General features: G+C 37.5%; 1 long non-coding RNA gene across 1 annotated transcript in view; it reads left to right on the top strand.

The window, feature by feature from the left end:
- The first annotated feature begins 5676 nt into the window (after positions 1 to 5676).
- The window catches only part of LOC122362386, a 46983-nt gene continuing 36996 nt past the window's right edge, over positions 5677 to 15663 (top strand). Inside the window, exon 1 of the long non-coding RNA XR_006253100.1 lies at positions 5677 to 7627. This is a non-coding gene — a long non-coding RNA (uncharacterized LOC122362386). The remainder of the gene's footprint in view (positions 7628 to 15663) is intronic.

Consider the following 15663-nt stretch of genomic DNA (forward strand, 5'->3'; position numbering starts at 1 on the left):
TGATCTAAAAGGAGCTTTGCATTGTGGGCCATAAAGGCCGGTGCTTTCTGTGCGCTGCTGTTAGATTGCTCTTAAGATGATTGTTTTTCGCTGAGGACATCTGATCAAACTCTCTGCCGTTTGAATCCATGGCCTTGTGTTCAGGTAAGTTACATTCAATTAAAGAAATGGCAGCGAGTCTTAAATGTCACAGGTTTGAGAATCAAGTCTGTGTTTACTGGTGTAAAATCAAGCAGACTTTATGAAGTCTGACCTGTAGGCCAGAAACTGATGAATGATGTTATGAACTCAATGCATTTATTGAGACCAATGAGACTCTGAAATGCAATCTAAAGATGTGTGTGTGTGTATGTTGATAAAATGTCGACTCGTTTTTGCACAGTCCGGTTTTATCTACTTCATGTAATGTACCTCTGTAGAGAATTTAATAGCTATAACAGAATTACCACTGATCTGTCCTGCTGTAACGGCGCATGAATGCTTGGAAAAAAAAAGTATGGCTAGACGAAATTACGGCTCCTCTAGTGTCTGTTGCTTTCACCAAGATTTTTTCGGGAGTTTTGTACGAAGGCGGAAGTCGGTTTTGGCCAGCAGAAGTCGAGAGATCAAAAGAGTGTTTGTAACTGGAGCAGCTGGCAGCTTTATCAAAGCAAGAAAGAGAGAGGAAGAGAGGAGGGGTGTCGCAAGTAACAAATGATCCCAGTTCCTGCAGAATAAATCAGGAGCATTCATCAGGACACAGCTGTGTGTGTGTGTGTGTGTGAAGGAGAGAGAGATGCTCTGTTCTATGTGTTTTTGGCATCTTGTGGAGGTTGATGAATAGTGTCTTGTGCTTCAGGTCTCAATGACCAGCTGGTGCGTAAGAACTTTCTAGCGTTCCAAATCTTGTCTATTAAGAGAAATAACATACTATTGCTTTTGCTGTTACTTGTTTTCTCATCAATGCAAAGTCTGTCAGAATCACTTATAGTCAATATATAAAACGCATTACACGGATGCCGCTTTATAACAGTTTAAACTAAACTAAAATATTAAATTACAAATTTGATCATACAAACCATTTTTTAAATAAAAAATAACCGAAATGAAATAAACTGAAGTATATATTTACATATATAATTAAAGCTAAATATAAATGTTTGTGGAAAAACTAACAACAATGACAAAAGCACATTAAAAGAAGGGTTTTAAGATAAAATAGAAAAAGAAAAACTCTAATTCAAAACTTTGATTAATACTGTAATAGATTAAAACGATGCTAAAGTAATACCCATCTGATATTTTTGATTCTAAATATTTCTCTGTAGGTCATGGGCCAAATTTAAAAACAAATTTCACCCAGAAATGAAAATCATTTATCATTTAATCATGTTGTTTCTGTCTAACAAGCCTGTATGACTCTTGTGCATGCGTGTGTGTGTGTGTGTGTGTGTGTGTGTACACATTATATGTGTTTTCTTTAATTTTTTGGTGACTAAATTTACTCCACGCCTTGAATCTACTTCATGCTGCTTTAATAGGCCTTTATATTATCTATAAACCAGTGTACACGCACAACTGGTAAAAGTAATGAAACAATATATTAAAATATAATACAATTCCTCTGATGGATTAGAGTCGGTGTGTTTAGTGTATGATCATAGTCACCTCTGAAAGAATTTAGGCCCGAACGACTGACACGAGAACTGGAACGTTTCAACCTTTTCCCATTTTTTTCGCACGCAGGAAGAAGTGAATTACAAATGACCAGAAATAGATGTTATTTTTCTGTGTCCGAATGGTGTTAATTTCCAGAGGACGAGAAGCCTGTAATATGATTCGCTACAATTAACACTACGACGTTAGCTTCCTCTCTGCAGAGCAGACGGACAGTGCATTAACATCTGCGCCTCTCTCTTTCTCCACCTCGCCCTCTCTCCATCATTTCGCTTCGTGATAAATGAGCGTTTTGTCCCTGACTGTGTGCTTCCTCTATTCCTCTAATGAATCTGTTTGGTGGGTGTAAACATTAAACTCTATGCTCCTCTATCTCAGATTAATCTCTCTTGTCAAAGATTCTTCTGAGCAGAGAGCGAGGGAGAGAGAAACATGTTCCCAGAGGGCAGACAAGGTCTTATAGACGTCCAAAGAGACCATTCAGACAGGACGCGTTCTGCTGTTAAAAAAGTGAAATGGAGTCTTAAAAATGTGGCACTGCCAGATGAGAGGCAGCTATTTTCTATGTAAGTTTCTATGTAAGTTGCAGCAAGTGCATTTAATAATCAATAAAATGATTTCAGCTGATAACTTACAAGTGTTGCTGCTTTTGATCAAATCATTTAGCTGGTCTATTTAAAGTTAAAATAGTGCGTTTTCCTAGTTATGTAAATGAATTTAGTCTCCCGTTCGCATTTGTGCCACATAAATATCCCAGAGTTGATGACTGTTTAACACGTTGTCACATTATAGTGACACATTAGTGTGTTGACACACTCAAACATATAGGCTACATCACAGTAATGGTTTCTGGATGGTTTCGTATCGGACATAAGATTCAGTGCTAAAGTTGTGAATGGCTCACTGACCCCGGGAGTCAAAGCGATAATGAACATGTACCATGTGAATCTATTTCACTGACTCATTAAGATTAACGAGTTCGATAGAGTCGTTTGCTCGAGACTCGGCCATCCTGGCTCGTGTGCTGTGTTCATTTACATGCAGAAGACACAGGCTGATTTGACAAAATCTAAAAAGCCTGCCCAATCTTACAATTACATTTTAGTAACAATCTTGTATTGCATTTTGATTTGCTTGAAAATAAAGGTTCTTTTTTGGCTTCAGTAGTTCCATTAAAAAATGTGATCATTATATGTGACCCTGGATCACAAAACCAGTCACAAGGGTTAAAACTGAAATATATTTAATAAACTAGGAAAGGAAATATATGAAATAAAGCCGAAATATTGAGAAAACCGCCTTTAAAGCTACCCAACTTGTCCTTAGCAATGCACATTATTAATCCAAAATTACGTTTTGATATATTTAAGGTAATATATTTTCAAAACTGAATTGAACATGATCTTTACTTAACATCCTAAAGGTGTTTGGCATAAAAGAAAGTTCATTATCATTTCACCCATACAAATGAAAAGCTACAAATGATTTTGCAAAAACAGATAACTTGTTTTTAACAATTTTCAAAAATGTGTTTTTTTTCATCGTGCATTCCAATTCATCTCAAAAGCTGCATTTTTTTTTAGGCCCTTTAACTGATATCTCTACCGTGCGGTTGAGCTTACTATGATAGAGAATAAATCTATCAAAAGGAAGAGATGAGAGAGCAGTCTTTTCATGGCTGTGTTGTCCCATCCCTGGGTCTGCTGTTGCCATGAGGGCTTTGGGTATTTCCAGTGTTCAAAAGACTGGAGCAGTTTACAAACTTCAGTTAGTCACACAGAAAAAATAATAGGGTCAAACAAGCAATCAGGGAAGTGGGGATGAAAGCATGATGTGAATAGCTTAGGGGTTAAAGAACAGAAATTTAGCAAAACGTATGAGAAACGCACAAATGACTATTTACCATAATTATTCAAAATCCTGCGTGACTGTATGGTTGATACATCTGTAAAAGACATAATATAGCATATGTATTACCATACGCCTACATACACTATATTGCCAAAAGTATTGGGTCACCCCCTTCCGATGAACAGATCTGACTACTTTAGTCATTTCCATGAGCATAAGCCATAATATTTATGCATGTAATTGTATTCTAGGGAATTGTGTGCTCCTAATTATATAGCAAGAGTTTGGACAGGAACCCTTTCTATTCTAACATGACAACATCTGTGTGTAAGGCAAGGTTTAAAAAGAAATGATTAATTATTGACCCAAAACTTTTGGCAAAATGTATATAGTGTACGTAGTAAGCCTATTATACAGACGCTTAAATATACATTTTTATCTTTGTGGATCGTGAAGGTTAAGAAATGTGTCCAAGATACTAACAAAGCTAAATGAATGTTTATTATTGCAAAATAACTCATGAAATAGTTCTCTGAATTTAAATTGAAATCTTAACCATACGGTTGAGTTGAAAAACATAAATTTAAAAAATAAAAAGTGCTGGCTATTTATTAGACGTCTATTAATATGAATTTTAAGTTAAATATGTTTTTATTAGCTCTTTTTAGGGGTGAGGGTTAAGGGCTAAGTAAAAAAAAAAAGTTAAGACAATAAAAACCTGATAACATCATAAAAAACATTATTTTTGAAAACTTTTTTTTTTTTACATTATCCCATTTACATTTTTCCATTTACATTATTATATTTGAATTCAATTTAAACTAATATCGTTATTTTATAAGTTTCAAAAAAGCCTTGGCTATCACAGGCTCATGGTTTTATATCAAGATGACACTGTCCTATGAACTGGAGAGTTAAACAGATCCACTAGCACCACTGTGCCCTTGAGCAAAGACATGCATCCACCCAATTACTCCAGAGGGGCCGTCCCTGCATTTAGTGTGCTGTCGACTCAGATAAAAGACTACTAATAGCATTTATAAGGCAGACTGCTTCACACCTGTGAGGCTGTTGTTTAGCCTGTTGATATATCTTTCTGTTTGTCCTTCATACCTGGTCTCTCTCACTCGTTCTTTTTTTTACACTGCTCCACCTTCCTCGCTCTCTTTCTGTTTTCTGCTGTAGAGAAGCATCTCTTTTCATCAAGGTCCAGACCAGCTCTTCGAAAATTTAATTTGATGTGACAGGCACATCTATTTCTCAGCCAGAATCACTGTAGCGCTTCGGTCCAGATTACATGCTACTCTCACAGGTGAGCCGTGACCTACACAAAGCAAACAGCACGAAAGCCATCCAGTTAATCATCAAATTTATGCCTCACATCCTCCTCGTGATAGAAAGCACTGAGACAGTGATTGGGAAATAATTACACAGATAAAGGATTTTTCCCCACTTGATTTGATTTCAGGAGGACTTTGTGACATCACAGTTTAAATTGATTGTAGAGGACATTGTGAAATTCTAATGACAATCTATTCCAAAAGGAATAGGAGCATCTGTGACTTTAAGAGAGTTTGTGATGACTGAATTTAGTTTTTGTTGGGCAGAACAGATTGTAATGTAATTTCGAATTTCAAAATGAAAAGATTGTTTACATTATGTATATGTTTAAAGCGCGATGCCTTACTATGACCATCGCGCTTTCCATAGAAATTTGTCTAGTGTGACAGTGGCTTATTAAAAATGTAATACAGCAGACAACGAATGCGGTGTATGCTTATAATAAACAGAACTTTATCATCCGTTTGTATGGACAACAATATATTTATTGTTTTTCATAATGAGGAACCCAATCACATCACGTCAAAATTCCAGTGAAATTCTGTCTTGATTTGAACATTCTATAACACTCTTCTAATTTCATCTATTTGTTTGGGTTCAGTACTTGTTCTCCTGTTACTCCATTTGGCTGCATTATTACATAACTACAGTGCAGCCTCTCTGAATACTACTGCCTTTGTTTTGTTTTCCACTTGACCTTTTGAAACGCACAGAGAAATCCCCATCTACCTCCAACAAACTGAGTCAGAATTTACAGGAGAGACAATCTATCCGAGAATCTGACCCAGTCCGGCCCGAGGCACAGCGTGTGTGTGTGTGTGTGTGTGTGTGTGTGAGAGAGAGAGAGTAAGAGTCCTATCATGCCTGTGTGCTGAAGGTAAGGGTTATTCCAGTCAAGCACTGAAGTCACTGAGGGGCTTGTACATGTCGGTTCTTGTCAGACGCAGCAGCTTTTTCTATCTCTCTTTCTCCCTTTCTTCCCCTATTCTTCCTGCCGGCCCGCTTTTCTTTTCTTTCTGTCTTTGTCTCTTTCCATCTTTCCTCTCCCTTTGAGTCCTGCTCCAGTAGACCTGCAGGTTTTAATGGCTCTGTGAAACAGTATAAAAGCAGCGGGTGCATTGAGTCATTTTAGCCTGAGGACTCAGACTGACTCTGTTTGTCTTTCTGTTGCAGCTGTCACTCTGCAGCCCTCCACATTCACAGCTTCACTTAAACGCCAAAATAGAGAGATAAAATGGTCGTGGTCATTTTATTGTGCATGGAATAGCCCTCGCCTGCATCCTCGTATCAATCAGTTAAATGAGGTGCTCAGACAGGAGCACAGCATGGCAGTAATAATGGAGTAGATTCTAGAGTTGATGGCCATAAGACAAGCTGAGAGCTCACTGTGCTATGGTCAGCTACATCATTAAACACACGCATGCACTCAGCTCCGAACGCATCTAATTTGACAAAATTGCTAGAATAATAATGAATGATGTTTGCTAGACACGTCTTATCACATCATATCCTTCCTAGTATACAATTTGGTGAGGTCGGTGCAGTCAGTACTGGACTGGTGAACTTTTCCCCTTCATGAAAGCACACAGAAAGTACTTAAATTGTGAAACTTGTGATTCATTAGCCACTATAGGCCTTAGTCTGAGAATGGCCATATTTAATTTTTGACAGCAATGAACAGGAGGCTGAGGGTTAGTACATCGTGTTCAGTGGATTGTACTGTTTAACAATATACCAACTGTTCGGCTGACAAAACAACTTTCCAAAAGACAGAGACTCCAGTTTTAGTTTTAGTTGTGAACGTAATCTAGGAGCTTTGAACAGATTGTAATCTCCCACATTTCATCCTGGGAAAATTCAATATGGCATCTGCCCTGATTAAAGTGTACATGTAAATAACTAGAAATGCAGTAAATTTGGTAAGCTGGTTAGCTGTTTTGAGCTGGTCAGCAGGCTGGTTTTAGTCGGGTTTTGCCACATTTCCCAAATCATGCCAGGCTGGTCTTAGCTGGGAGACCAGCTTGAACGACCAGCTAAAACCAGCCTAGCCTGCTGGGAGACTAGCTCAAACCAGCCACTTCTAGCTTAAACCAGCTAAGACCGGCCAACCAGCCTTTCTTTTCTTCTTCAGCAGGGCTACCACTTCACAATAACAAGCTGCATAACTGACTGTTTCTTAAACGTTGGCTGTGACCGCCTTGCACAATCAAAATAAAAATGGAAGTGCCCATTCTTACTTTAAAAATAAGGACACACTCAGACATGTTTGGGTCAACTCTGGAATGTAGTGTCGCCTTAAATTGAACATTTAAACATGTTGTTGTTTTTTCAAACCGTGCAGTAGTATGTGACATTTTCTATTTGAAAGGAATGACATTTAAAAGAAATGTGTTGCCACTGGCTTTAGCATTTCAAGAAATATGTTCAAGAAACAAAATAATATTTTAACCATTTATCAGAATTTAAAAAGGAACAAAAGGCGATTTTGTTCTTGTTTTCTCAAACTGTCTAAAGTAGATGTATTAATTAATCGTCAACTCGTGAAAATAATCACGAAAACCACCAGTGACCATTTCGCTATTAAAATGAGTAAAGTGAAATGGCGGCGTCCATAATGCTGGATGGTGTTTTCACGGTTGATCCCACTTCAGTCGAGTCTAATAAGGCTTAAACGCAGGAACGCAGAACTTCGGACACCACATTTTTTTGGAGTAACTCCTCTAGAAGACGGACCGGATCCAAAACCTCCGAATAACACACGGTTCCTATCTCCGTCTATGTGAGTTATCGACACCACACGTGAAAACACGCAACATTCGTGAGGCGCGGGCAGGAGGTTCTGCAGACACAGAAAATGCGTTTGTACACTTAGAAAATTGTTCGGGTTACGAAATTAACATTACAGTTTAAGAAATGCTTTACCAGACCTCGCGCAGATGCTTTAGAGACTTAGGAATACAGAAAGGCAGCCTCTCTCTGGCTTTACATCAACAAAGCATTCATTTCCCAACTCAAAAGCGATCCACCAGAGCATGGCAGCAGAGAGAGATGAACTGCTGTCCTCATTCATTCTACTCTGTTGCTGCAATGGCCCGTGTCATGTTTGACTGGATCAGTTTGGGCCAAAGCAGACTGCAGTGATTTGAATTGAGCTGTGTGTGTCAGCCAGAAAGACCAGGGAACGCTTCCCTGCATAACAGAGCACAGATTGTGCATTTGAGGAGAGAAAATAATCATATTTCATGTAGAAGGATCATAAGAGACATTAAATTGTTACGAGGCGTCTATCAAATGTGTCCTTGGACACATTTAGTGGTACAATTAGCATTTGGTTGTATCACTCTATTGTTTTGTAATCCTAGAGAGACGTTTTAATGTAGACGAGCCTTTTCTCTGCCACTCGTAAACCGCAATGCTGCTTCAAGTCGGTTTCTGCCCGTGTTTGGCCATATTCATGTAAATCACTCGCATTAGCGCATCTAATCTTTGTGTGTCAGTGGAATGAAAAGCTTCTCTCTGTCTGTCCCGAACTAGAGGACACTTTTGATGAACATTGGGAGTCTTACTACAAACCCATTAGAAATTCTCCTGCTGGTTTAAATCCAATAATTTGTGCTCATCTTCTGCAGATCAGCAGTGGGTTTTCCTGCAGTCGCCTGCTGTTTCGGCGGCAGATTCATTATCTGTTGTTTGGACAGGGATTATGCTGATCAGGGCAGCTTAAGGCCCCAGATATAAAGACTCTTAATAAAATTCGTCAGTCGAGCTGAAATGCCATGTTATTTCATGCCACGCGAGCACACGTTTCCATAAAAACTCATCGCACGCTGTCGAAATGCAGCTAGAAAGCACAAACTGCTAGAAAATGAGATTCCTCTCTCTTTTTTTGTTTTGTAATTCGCTTCAGTCCTCCATCTTCACACAGAGTGAAGACTGCTTTATGCCACGACATATGTTGCGTTAGTGAAACATGTAATGCTGAGCCCTCTATGGCAAAGCAGCTGACAGTAGTGATAAAAAGTGAAAGACATCATTTCTCATAAACTGTATTACGTGTGAAGAAGTGAGAAGAATTTGTCATTATGGAAACAAAGGCGCTGTTAATGTTCCCAAGAGGGGTTGTTGTATTGTAGCCACTCTATTGCTCAAACCTTTGCTGTTTTCAATGTCTTTACATACAGATGTGCCGTTTAGTGAAATCACTGCTGGACTAAACAATTCACTCCAAACTAATGTGTCAATCACATCTTTAATGGGCTTTTACACAACACAATTGTCAAGCAAAAACTGAAAACTTTTTTTTATGCATTTTGGCCATCAATTTACACCTTTTTTGGCTTAATAGTTGTCTATGTACAAATTAATATTAACATAGATATATTAAATCTATTGCACATAATGTTAACATAAATAACCTTGTTGTAAATTTATACTCTAATTAATTTGGAGGTTTTTTAAATTGCTAAAGTGTAATTAAATTGGAAATGTTCTAGCTAAGCTTTCTCTTTTTAAATGATAACTTGTGTATTTTTTTCTATTGTATAACTGCACTGAAAAATGATTCATTGAATTGACTAAAAACTGGTCTGTGTAAGTATTCCTGATTGTGACCAGGAATAAAGACAGACATATTTCTCCTCTAATGCTTCTTTTCTGGCTGAACATTTTCTAAAGGTTGCACATTTTGGCACTTCTTTGCATTACTAACTTTCTCACTTAGTTCATGCTGTGGAGACACACATTACAGCTTGCCACTTCAAATTATATCAAATTTTTTAATTCCATCTCAAGACGTGCCATCTCTTTTCTTCCCTGGCCTGAGACTATGTGCAAGTATTTGTTCACGTTTTGTGGCCTAATCATAATATGTTGTGCTTTCCATTCCATGCCAGCTCTACTGATTTGATTTATATGTTGATCCTAAAGTGGAGCACTTGGTGATCATTCCTTACTTATAATTGTGAACACATCGTTCCTGTATGTGAATGATGGGATATCTGTAAAATTTGATATGAATTAACTATGTCACAGTAGTAGACAATCACAGTACGCTTAAACGCCACTAACTTAAACGCCCACATGCACATGAATTTAATAACTGCTTGACCAGTGACAATAACCTCCACTACATTGTTTCTGAGATCAGACCTGGACAGTGAGGAATTTTGCATCTTTCCTCTGTCGTTGCTGTCAATTTTCCAGTGAGGTCTGGCATGAATTGCTCTCTCAAGGTCACGCCAAAGCATCTGAATCGTTTTGAAGGCGTTCTGTTATTGAATCACTCCTGTGTTTTGTTCGTTGTCGTGTTGCATCAGCTAGCTTCAGTTGAGCTTCACTTGGCATTCACCGAGCATTCTGTGCTGTGCTCTTGCAGTCATGTTTGCAGTACGCCCACTTCTAGGGACAGCAACGGTGCTGAACTTTATTTATAGACAATTTGTCTCACGGTGGACCAATGAACATCAAGACTTTCAGAGATGCTTTCATTACCCTGTACCTTTTCTTTAATCTATGGTTCACATGTTCTTGTGATTAGCAAAATCATATAATTGCTTGTGTAATTTAAGCAATTTATTTATGTCGCTGGATAGAAAAACAGACTGAATAAAGACCATTATAATTTTTTCAAAAGATAACTATTGCAAATTTTTTTTTTTTAAACATTCGCTTAATCGAAGAGTCCTGTTTCATGAACACCAATCAGCATATTAGACTGATTTCTGAATGATCGTATGGCCTCTCAAAATTAAGCTTTGCCCTAATACGCGTACAATTACATTTTAAAACATATTAAAATAGGAAGGTTATTTCAGTTTGTTCTAATATTTCATTATATTTTGATCAAATAAAAACTTTCAAAAACATAAAAGAACCCCAAACTTATTGTATTTGATTCCATAAAGCATTGACACATGACTGACCTCACCGATAAAAATCCTCCTGTTTTTTTTTTTTTCTACCAGCACATGATCCAGAGTACTACCATACATACTGCTGACCGCGATTGACACTGCGCTTGTTAACGTGATACTGGAATTCAACACTGGTTTCCTGCCAGTACAGCACCAAAGGGAAATCTCATTTTTCACAGTATATCCATTTTTTTTTTTTTTTTTTTTTTTTTTACCTCACAGAGTTGGGGCACACAGATCTAAGACGCGCTCAGTGATGACTGCAGTCTCAAACACACATATGCTCACGCACTTTAAAAAAAAACCAACACCATCAACCGTACATCATGTAGCGCATTTCCATCTGTGAGTTCTGGTGTGTTTTTCCACTTTGGCTTTTTCCGTTTTCTTGAGCCTTGAGAGAATCTGTTTGCCTGTGAGGGCAGCTTTCACCCAGAACAACAGAACTCCAGCTAATTGCTGCCAGTGCCCTCAGGCTCCGGGAAAGAGAGCGAATGAAGAAAAAGTGTTTTCAGCGAGAAATATCAATGGAACAGGTGAACAGAGCAAGAGTGAGAGGAAGAGAAGTATAAAAAGAAAAGAAGCAGATTGTTTCTGCAAAAATATTAATGAAAAGTGGGAATAGGAAAGCGGAGTGGGTGGAACATGATCAATACAGTGTCATGACACCAGTCTGGAGGAAAGAGTCAGTGACGCTCACTATGAGGAGGAGGAGGAGGAAATGAGTTTTGGGCTCCGCTGGAAGAAAAAGCAACCAACGTTCCAGTGTTGTGTGCACTAAAATATACCCGCTCTTCTCTAAATGAGGTCTGATTCATCTTAATATTTAAGCAGAGTTATGAACTGGCAAAGTAAAGATTGAAATATGCTTAATTAAATATTGATAGACAAACAGCCTCTGATGCAGTCTTTGTTTTACTTGTGGATGAGGAAAAGCAGAAATAGAACTTATGCTTATTCTAACGAATAGATCGTTTGAAAATTTCATTATTTCTGCTCAAAACACTGAAGCAGAAAGTTAGAGTTTACTGTTTATTTATTTATTTTTGTGGCTCCACATACGGTTTGTAGTGACCAAAGGCTGTGAAGCTCCGCACGTCCTGATATTACTGAGTTCTATGTGGTCAATATTTTAATCAAAAAAATAAAAATAAAAAATTGACTATATCTCTACGCTTGAACCTAACCTCATCCATGAGTAATGGCTAAAATCAGATTTAATTATCAATGAAACTGATATACAAGCAGCAAACACTGAACTATAAACTAAAAACTATAAACTGGTTCTTCAAATCTGATTGGCTAATCACAATGTTGTTCCAGGGTCAACCAGGATGTCGCACTCAGCAAAATCATGTTCTGTGTGAAGCTCCATAAAGAACAAAATACACAAGTCCAGATGATTTATGATTGCTCGGATAGAGTATGCATGTAACTAGAATTTAAAATTAGTTTGTCTGTTATCTGAAAGTGAAAATTCTTTCATCCTTTACTTACACTCATGTTGTTGTATACCTCTATGTCTCTATATCTCCAAAAAAACATATTTTTAGTGCTGTCAAAAAAATAATTCAAAGTTTTTGTTTACATAATGTGTATATTTGTTGTGTATATATGAACACACACATATATTATTATTGTTATAATATATTAAATATATTTTATAGTATATAATTATTATATATAGTATATAATATATAAATGTTTTATATATATGTATTTATGTATAACTATCAAAAAAAAAAAAAAGCTTATAGGTCAACTTTAAGATGAAGGTAATCAGTAAATAACCATTTCCTCCATTTTACAAATAATGCTTTTTTTTGTCACATTTTCATGTTTTGAAAAAACGTTGTGATTAATAAAATGTATTTCTAAAGAGTTTTATGAAGTCTGCCCTCTTTCATTCCCACATCTGAGGCTCAAACGAGGTGTGACCGGGAGTGTGTTTATGTGCGTGTCAGATTCAGCAGGACGACATGACAGCTTCCTGACAGCACTGGGACACCGCTACCATTTTTGAATGCATATTTATTTCTAGCTTTGTTGGTATGAAAGAAGAAAACGCACAAACAAAATCAAACATGGAGAAGGTCTGGCCCTGGCACCTTGGCGGGAAGGGAACTGTTTTTGTGTGCGTCTGTGTGTGTGTGTGTGTGTCAGACTGTTGCTTACACAGTTTGACACAAGGGCCGCTGCTGACGCCACTCTCTGTCAGCCGAGTAGGTGCTGAGGCGTGCAATGGTGTTTCTGTGAGTGTGCACGTCTATTTATGTATTTCGTCTCCCACTTCCTGTCTGTCAGGGATGTGTGTCTCCTATTACCTGTCTGTCAGACATTACTGTGGAGTGTGGAAATGCCCACCTGACTCACTGTCTGAGGCGGTCATCTCAAGGTGTGTGTGTGTGTGTGTGTGTGTGAGTGTTTACTCCTCTCACCCGTTCTGAGTCAGACAAAATTATCCAGCTCCCTAGGACCTCCTCTTCTGGGTCTGGTGACAGTGTGCGGCTGCAGTTAAGAATGAATCATGGCCTTGTCCTGTATAAAAATGATTTATGTCAGCGAAGGATAGCGACTCTCAGAGCTGTTGATTTCACATTCAAGAGGGAAAACTTTGTCCTCAATCAATAGTCAATTAATAATCTGCTCATCACATTTTCTAACTTGCCAACATCCATCATCAAAACCTCAGACGACGAGTAAAGTTGATGACATGATGAAATGTCTTTGGCAAACACCTCTTCATTGTGCAGGAGAGATGAGAGAGAGAGAGAGAGAGAGGACAAGAGCCGAGTGGAAAACTCCACTCTTTTCCACAGACGGATGACCTTCGCCGGCTGTTTAACTCATTTCTGTTTTGTGTTTGCTTACAGGATGAGGCTAAATGCTTCTTGCATAGCTGTTTACTTCTTCCTATCATTTATAGTATTTATAGTGCTTTCACTGAAATTTAGCTGCTAGTTCTAATTACATGCAAATGTCAGAATGAAATAATGTTTAAACATATTAACATGTTTAATTTTTGCAGCTTTGATATCAATACGAATTTATTTACAATTTATTTAAATTTATCTTAGGCTTATATATTTGGATAGCTACGTTTTACTTGCTAGTTTTTTTGGCAAAATGTAACAAAATTAAAATGTAAAGATCGGAATAAAATTGACAGCATTTTCATTCTTTTTAGCGAAGGCTTGTGTAGAATTTTGTTAAATACTGCAAGAGTAATCACAAAAGAGAAAGAAAAAATTGGGTAAATAAAATTAAAAATTAAAGTGTAAATAAAATTGTGTTTGATTAAAGGTCCAATGTCGTACACCTTTTAGAAATTAGTTGTATTTTAGAAATATGATCTCATATCTGATGTGAAAAAAACACCAGCGACAGCTGTGGTAAAACACTAAAACGTGCGGGCTGGACAGAAATGATCGTCAAAAATGCTTGCGTTTGCACACTTACCAGAAAAGTATTTTGTTGTTATCAGTGCGTTTAAAGTTTTTTTGCATCTCACAACTATGTCGTTTATGAAATAATGTCTGTGTGCCTGTGTGTAAAACAACAAACTGATGATTTATATATAATCATGTGTTATTGTATATGCATTGTTGTGATTAGCTGGACTATACACCTATCGCCATTTCTACAGGCAGGCTAGAGGATCTCATATTAATGTTAAAAAACCTCATAAAGTGAATTTTTCAGGCCATAGGATCTTTAATGAAATCAAATTGAGTGAATGTCAGTAAATTGTTTATGTGCGTTTCAGTATCAGCTGAAAAATTATAAAAATGTGTGTTCTAGACCTATTTTATATAGAAATGACTACAACCGCTAATAACATCAGTACATATCATCGCTGTTGAAATTGTTTAAAGGTGACCGTAGGTTGCCAAACAGGTTGACGGTGACCTTGGGTCGATATTTAAAAACAAATTTTTCCTCAGTAAAGTGTATCTAGTAAAATAAAAATCTAATACAAAATATTTAGTTCTTACTCTTTACAGAAAACTATATGGGTTGAAATTTCGCAGTAGTGCACCTTAGTTTGTCCTTTTGTAGTCAACAAAAATTGCAGTTCTAATTTAGTTTCATTTGATCTCAAAGCAGTGGTGATCTCAGCCTTTGCTGTGGCGGTGTCATGTAAACGTAATCATGCACTAACTACTTGATGTTACCTATACAAATCCCTGCTTCTACACATGACTCTTCAGCAAAAAGATGAACACGGATAATTCTAGTAACTCGACTGCACATAACCCACTTGGCGTGTTTCAAACTGTCAGAAAATCAATTTCAGATCAATGATTAAACAAAGAACAATCGCATCACGTCAGGCCAATAATTTAACCTTTTTGTCTAAGTCTACATTTATAGTAACATCTCAATCTGTGTAACTACGCCTGTAGAAGCGGACCGACTCGTGACCCAAGAGATTTGAGTGTGCGTGATTTGAGTGCTTCCTCCCTATTCTTCTTCTCAATTAGCTCCTTTAATGTCACTGAATGGAAAGTGAAGTGAAGGAAACGCGCAGTATTTTGAAGCAGAGTGGACATGATGTGCTCGGACAAGTAGAGGACCACAGAAACGCTCTATTCAGCAGCTGTACAATACAGCTTTCATTCAGTGCACACGCTTTGACAGACATTCTCCACAGTCCAAGAGTCTCCGAGCTTTCTTGTGAGGTTACTGCATGAAAAGCTTCTCTAGCCTCTCTAAAAAGACACTCTATTTGTGAAAAATAAAGGAATTTTGGACCAACGTACAGACCCTCAGGCAAGTCGATATGACTAGAGCAAACAGCAACACTTTTGTCTTGTTTGAAAAGGTTCTATCAGTAAGACGGAGGAAAAGTAGCTCCTAGCTCTAGTCTAATGGAGAGTTTTTTGGTTTTGATTTTACTAAC

Source organism: Puntigrus tetrazona, chromosome 17 (genome assembly GCF_018831695.1).
Source record: "Puntigrus tetrazona isolate hp1 chromosome 17, ASM1883169v1, whole genome shotgun sequence".
NCBI lineage: Eukaryota > Metazoa > Chordata > Actinopteri > Cypriniformes > Cyprinidae > Puntigrus > Puntigrus tetrazona.